Source organism: Parus major, chromosome 19 (genome assembly GCF_001522545.3).
Source record: "Parus major isolate Abel chromosome 19, Parus_major1.1, whole genome shotgun sequence".
Classification (NCBI taxonomy): Eukaryota; Metazoa; Chordata; class Aves; order Passeriformes; family Paridae; genus Parus; species Parus major.
Window position 1 is genome coordinate 9,863,071 of NC_031787.1, and position 7,303 is coordinate 9,870,373.

Sequence of the window (7,303 nt, forward strand, 5' to 3'; positions counted from 1 at the left end):
GTACACTTCTCCATACAAAGACACATGCACATTTAACATAGGTAGGTACACCCATGTGCATTCAGAAGCCAAAGCATGAGCTGAGAAGTCCTCACATGATAATAAGGTCCTTCTAGACTTGTGTTAAAACATTCTCATTTCAGACCTTGAGCAAACACAGTCTACTGAAATGTACTAATCTAAAAGCAAAGCAATCCAGTGGAACTTATGCAACAAGGATTTAAAGAGGTGTCTTAGACATAGGAAGACTTTTGGATAGTTTAAATATCAGAAGGCCATTCTGAAATGGGATCACTTGAGTGCATGGGTACAATCACTGATCAGATGAAGTTTCACAGCCTGACTGCATGTGAAACCACAATTTTTTAGCAACTAAGGAAGGATAAACCTCAATATAAAACATGAGTTATGTTCTTAGTGACTTATCTCAGTCATTAGTTCTAATTTTGCAAAGCTTATTGAAAACAGCTGAAAATAACAATCACTCCAAGCAGGCTAACAGCTAAGAAGCCTCGGTTGTTTCTTATAACTGAGAGGCAACTTTTCTGTGCTGTTCCTGCTTGTACATGATTGTAACATTGAACTCACAAAGGCAGAAGGTAACAGAGTGTACACACAAGGCATGTGTCTGCAGATGTATGTGCAATTGCACACACGCATAGGCAGCAATAGGAGCAGCCATTCCCTGATTTGTGCAAGGTATTCAGCTCCTTTGGCCCTATTCACTCACCACAAGAAGGACTAACAGTCTCCATTAACATCTCACCTAAGGATGCCAAGCCCTGTAAAGGGCAACATTTAAGAGACAACAGTCGCTGCCATGGCTGCAAACTTTGTTTTCTCAATACTGATCTCGGGTGTCTGAGACCTGGTCACCCTCTCCTTAGCAATCATTAGCCGATCATGTGTCTGACAGCATTCCACGGGCAGTTCCAATTCTTTCCAGATCAGAGTTCTAGCTTTTCACGGCGTAAAGCAACCTGATACTCTGCGCTAGCTCCAGCTTACACAAGACTGCCAGCCAAGGGGAAGGCCTCAGCAATAGGACACTTTTTTGTCAGCACCTGTTTCAAAGTGCTCTATTACAGAAGAAGTGGAAAAAAAATCTACAGTCACTTCACCCAAAACAGTTCCTTATTCATGTCTCCTCCTTAGCACCTGCTTTATCAAGCACAGCATCTTACAGCACGGCTTATTATTTTCTACAGCACTCAGTTTACCCCATCTGGTAAGAGATGACACTACTTGAAATTCTGAGACCAAGGCAGAGGGGGGCAAAACAGAAGCAACCTCAAGACATACAGGGATCTGATCCACTGTGAGAGTGATTCAGGCTGAGTGTCTCAAAAGCAAATCTTTTATTAGGAGGATGAAAACCTGCCACTGTATTAATTCACCTTTGGGTTTTGCATTTGAAAGGTGTAGAATTGCTTAATACTATGGGAAGGCAACAGCACCCTGGCATTGTCCAGCTGGGGTACTGCTGCATGCTTTTATGGCTGGAGTGCTTTCCCTGTGGAGTTGCCAAAGGACATAGAAAACTCCAGCTAAAATGTTCCTCAGTCAACTAATTACAACCTTCATTCTAAGAAACACCTTCACTGAGCATCTGGAGCTTTTCAGCAATGTCAAATGACCAGTAGCAGCCTGTTTTTTGCTCATTCCTCTGGTGTAATCTTCTGCTAGGTACTCCACTATCTCACTTTGCAAAATGTTATGGAATTCATCAGGGCTATTGGACCATTTATCAGGCCAGGGCTTGGTAATAGCTTTCCAGTCTGATAATGCTGGTTGATGAGTTCCTCAAGGACCCTTCCTAAATCCTCCAAAACATTCCGGTGTACCACATAAAATTCCCACAGTTCGGATAGCAGCCTGGCCGGTACGACTGTTTGTCTCTTTTCTGACTGGGATTCACTTTTTCCTGAATGCTCTGTTTTTCCAACTTGTTATTCTTCCTGGCTTTCTACAATCTGTCCCTCTCTTGCTCTACAGCAAACTGATTTCATTGTGTCTCCTTTTAGGGGCAAGATCCCAAGTGTTAAAACACACTTGCAGACTGTCACAAACCTATACAAAATTGATACTGCACCAAACAGAGAGCAGTCAGCTTCCTTCCTTCAACAGAAGAGTTTTAGCTCTTGGCTGCTGCTGTGGCATTTTAGCCTGTGTGACACACAGGTAGCATAGTTAATGTTCATTATATTGCTGGCTGTACTTAGCAATTGACAATAGAATCAGGCCAAGGGTAGTCATCACAGTATGGTTTCTAAAGGGCTGGGAATGACTTCTACTGCAGATATAACCCAGACCTTGCATTAAGTTTAATGGAAGGAATGATCTGAAGCTCCCAATTGAGGTAAATACGCACATGCTATGCTGGTAATTTAAAAGTTAACAGGGCAAATTCCAGTCTCAGCTGTAATATTATCATGAATGCAAAATTATTCTTTCAATTCCCACACTTACTTGATATTTACTGTTATCTCTCTAAAATCAGAATGCAGACCTCAGTCTCGATTTTGAAGATTACCCATACCAAGTACTGGATTTTTTTCCTCCCTTACATGCCAGAAAATGAGCAACAAAGGAAGGTGATCTATATCTAGGCTTACAAGAACGTTCACAAAAAGAAGCAGAGGAAAACATTTGTGTTTTGCTTCATCAAAAATATTTTATTCCAACTATTATTCATTATCAGAACAACGAACATAGAGATGTGGAGAGCGGCAGCATGCTCAACAATGACCTTGCTTCAACTCTTAGTATAGAACCAAACTCTATTGTTTGATAAAAATCAAATCAAATCAATTTCCTAGATGCTTCTTACTGTGAGCAGAAGGTATCAGTAAGTTCCTTAAGAAAGCTAAGACTTTTTTCTTCTCTTTATAGACAGGACAGAAACAGGCATTTTCTCACGTGATCTGTCTATAGCACCAGTGGCTAAACTGCTGAAAGAGAACTCAGCTTTGTATAGTGCCCATCTGGCTTTCTAGCACCAGGCCTAAGCTTTGCCTCTCTGCTGCTTCAGTCAATGTCCCAACAGCCATGCAAGGAGGAAGCCAGGGCAGGGCGCTTAGCCAACTGCATCTCTCAGCACCCTAAGCTATGTCAGCTAGCAAATAAATATTTAGGACTTTCCTGATAGAAGTTAACTAAAACAAGTTCCTCATACTTCACCCTAAAATCAGAGAAAATATGGGGGAACCTTTAAGCTTCTGGTTTAAAATATCCCTGTGAACAGCATCAAACCCTTCCAGAATCCCCCATCCCCATTCCTCATGATGGGTTTAAAAAGGTGATGTTTTCTCCCATAATTTGCACAATTGTGGCATTTCCTTTACTGAATTACCTTTACTGCGCGAGCCTGAGTTATAGGTGGGGGCGGCTTGCATCCAGCAGGAATCCTGCTCCATTCATAATTTTTGGAGGCAGAAGCCCACTCCTGGCCATGGGCCTCCAGGCACGAACAGTTGCCCTTTTCCATGGGAAAGAAAACTCACCTCCCCAAGGTTCCTGATGTCAGTTTGTCAGAGATATTTGGCATTTCAAGGACAGCCAGAGTTTTAGGTGGGGGAAGCCTGGCACCCCAGTGTTTCCAGGGCAGGCAAAGGGCTGGGCAGGGGATGGAACCACCAGCAGGGTCTTTCTTCCCCTCTCTGCAAGGAGCAGCACCTCCAGGCATGACTAGCTCTTTTCCAAGGAACAACCAGTGCCTACCTGCAGAGGGAGCTGCTATTCCAGAGGGTCCAATGGGGTCTTCTCCAGTATTCCTCCAGGAACCATGTTTGGAGCATGCAACAGGGGCTGGGAAGCTGCTGGGCATGGAGCATCACTTTAAGAAAATGCCAAGGGAAAACCCTCAATCCAATGGGAAGCACCTGAGCAGGCAGGGCAGCATGCACAGTCCCAGGGGAAAGCTTTCAACTTTGTTCTTTTATCTTGTCAGTCCCTTTACAGGGGGTCTTTACAGCGTTCCTTGAAAAGGGATGATATGCGGATAGAAAAAGAACTCTATAACTCACAGAGTAGTTATAAGAGTAGGTATGAATTTATTCAGCGCTGAGGTGCATGGGGATATTTCCTCTGAAAAGCATGCACCCTTTTGAGATTTGGCTTTCTCTTTTTAGCCTTTACAAACTAGGGTTGCAAAATATGTCTAATAGTATTAATTTCCTAACCCCACCTGTCCTCACTTCATATTAAAATTAGCTCCACACCCCTTTGCAGCTGCGCATTGGTTTTTCTGGTCAGTTAAGTAATTGTCTTGGGGGTCTTTGGGATGAGGTCAGCAATTTTCTCCTTAGCTGAACTCTTCACTTTGTCTTTTTGTGCATGCCTCTTTCAGTCCTTTGACCACCTTTTGGACTTTGATACCGTTTGTTCCGGATTACGGGTCCAAGGAATCCCCTTATCCTGTGGTGCCTTTGCATCCTGTTTGTGTGTTCTAGCTCTGTATCTTATCTTGCAGTCTCACTTTTTCCCTGCTCTTGTGGAGCAGGGTATGGTTTTTGTCAACCCCCTTCTTTTAGTCAAGTATTTCTTTATGTTTAATTCCTAATTCTTAATTTCTCTGTTTCAGGGAGAGCTTATTAGGAGAAAAGGGGGCTAAATTGAGGGGAAAATCTTCCTTTTCCAAAATTGTGTGTGTTCAAATTGTGATGAAATCCATTTTTCCTGCAATTTTATTGGTCTCAGTGCAAGGAAGACCTACCTTTTCTATGCTGTTAGGGGCACTAAATGACAGGGAATCTGCTTTTCCAATTTAAATGGAAGGGGAAAACCTTTACCATACGTTTTAATGGGTTTGAGTTAAGAGTAACTCCCCCCTTTTCATTGTCCTAAGGCTTAAATTGAGAGCAAAGCCCAGTTGTCCCTCATTTTTGAGGATCTGAATTGAGGGGAAAATCTCCCTTTTTCAATCATTGGGATTTAAAGTGAGGAAAACCCCTCTTTTCCCAGTATTTTAAGGGATTAAATTATAGGGAGGAAGCCATTTATTTGACATTGTATCAATTTAAGTGGAGGCAGCTGCCCAATTTCCTCCTCATTTTAAGGGATTCACTTAAAGGAAGCTCTGCCTTTTTCAGCATTTTAATGGTTTTTAAAACTGCATTTCATGGTACTTCTATTAGTGACCCAGGACCAAATATCTCAGATGAAAGTGAGCCTGACACATATATAACAGCAACACCCCCCAGGAGTTTATTATTTTTCTTACTTTTATTTATCAAATAGATATTATATTATATTTATAATATAGATAAGAGGTCCCAGTACACCATTCATATCATTACTATTCTTCTCCACTCAGTCACATGTGGAGTACTACTTAGTAGTCATTAAGGAACAATTGTGTAAGGTAACAACAAATCACCTAACTTACCTAGCTATGCTACCAAAACAAAGTTTTATTTCTTACCAGTTTTCTGCCCTTTTGCTCAAAGCAATTATAGCAAAAAAGTAAGTATTACCCTTTCCCTGAAGAAGTTTGCATTGAGAGCTTCGTTATAGTTTTCTTCTAAATCAAGCCCTTTACCCACCTTGAAATTAAGTGAGAGAAGCCAAGCAGCTGTAGCTCACCCGAGGGCTCTTATACCTTGTGGGATTTGTCTCCTCCCTTTTTCATAGGCACGGTGGGATTTGAGAGGCAGGCCCAATTATTATTGGGGCTATATTAACCTCAGCCTTTGCTAAGGGGCTTCATTGCCTCTTTAGGATTAGCTGGGGTAAGAGCTCTTCTCTCATTTTAGCGAAGAGGCTCTTTTGGCTTATCCTACCTTAATTTTAGTATATGCTTTTGGGCATCTGAAACAACAAAGACTTTGAAGAGGCTATGAAGAAAATAGCATTGAACCCAGCAAGTACTTAAGTTCATGATTTTGGGTTGTGTGTTCAGGGGAGGGGGTAAGGTGCTTTTGTAACTTCTGGTTTTGTTGGTTTGGGGTTTTTTTTGTTGTTTGTTTGTTTGGTTTTTGGTTTTTTTTTGTGGGAGTGCAACTTCCTGAAATTCTAGGTTGTCTTGAGTATGATGCTTAAGATTTTCCCGCAGGTTCATCATGTCACAAAAGGGATCTGCCCTGTGTTAAAGATAATGTTTGAGATTGAGGCTTCAGAGGAGTAAGTTGAGAGTTGCGAGCAGGGTACCCAATTAGGAGTTACTGTGGGGGGGTCTTTGAAGGCAGCACAGTGGTAAATGGTGTCCATTTAAGGGTCCCCTAAGGCTTTACAGCCACAGCAGATGCATTTACTTGTCTCACAGCACACAAGTGCATCCACAGCACTCACAGAAATGCTGTGTAACTTTGCCTCTCTCTAACCCAATTGTGAATCTTAATAGCAGCCGTAACCTTAGACTGAGGATGAAGCTAGAGACTTGAGAACCCCGGCACACTTAGGAGATGGCAGGTAGCCAACTTGTTGGAATTTGGCCCATGTGCTACTAAATGTATTGATTTTGGTTTTCTTTCTTGTAGCTGACTAAGAGGCTAACTGGCGATCATGGTGCCTTCCAAGGCAGACTCATTTCAGGTCCAACATGGGTTCATGTTGCTGATTATCCAAAAGATAAGTCAGGGTCCACGGCCTAGAGATTGGATGATAGTAGGATACCAGGTTGGAAATTCCTGGGACAGGTTTAAAAACTGGCAGAGGGGAATGGGATGTCCTTTAAGGGGCCACTTAGGACAGCTAAAGGGAACAGCTCTGCTTTTGATTGCTGGTGAAGGGTGTGCAGAGCAGTTCTAATCTGTCCTGTCCAGTTTGTGTGGTGTTGCCTGGTGTGCTGTTGCAGTCTGCAACTCCAGGATCTCACCCAGAAAAGCAGCAGGATTCTGGGGACCAGCATCAAACACCAACCAAGACGGGCTCCTGTTCATGAAACCGTTTATTCAGCATGGGAACAAACTCAGGTCCAGAACAGAGAGCTCAGAACAGAGGCACAGCAGGGGTTTTTGAGGGACAGAACCTGCGAGGGTTTACACCTTTGAGGGTGGAGTTCAGGGTCAGGGACCAATAGAAGCACACCAAGGGAAAACCCCCCAGGGACTCAAACCCAATCAGAGCACCTGGGCCACCCTTCACAAGGGGTTTGGGGTGGGACAATGTAACTCTTTGTCTCCTCTGAGGCACACTGCCACATCTTGTGGGTGTGGAGGAGCTCACTGAGCCGGAGATCCTAGCTCTCCCCTGGAGACAAGATACTTCTCTGTAAGAGAGACACAATGTATCACTCCCAGGGCTCTTTGAGTTAGATATGTTGAACTGTTGTGCCCCATTGATGTTCCCCCCTGCTGTCCCACCC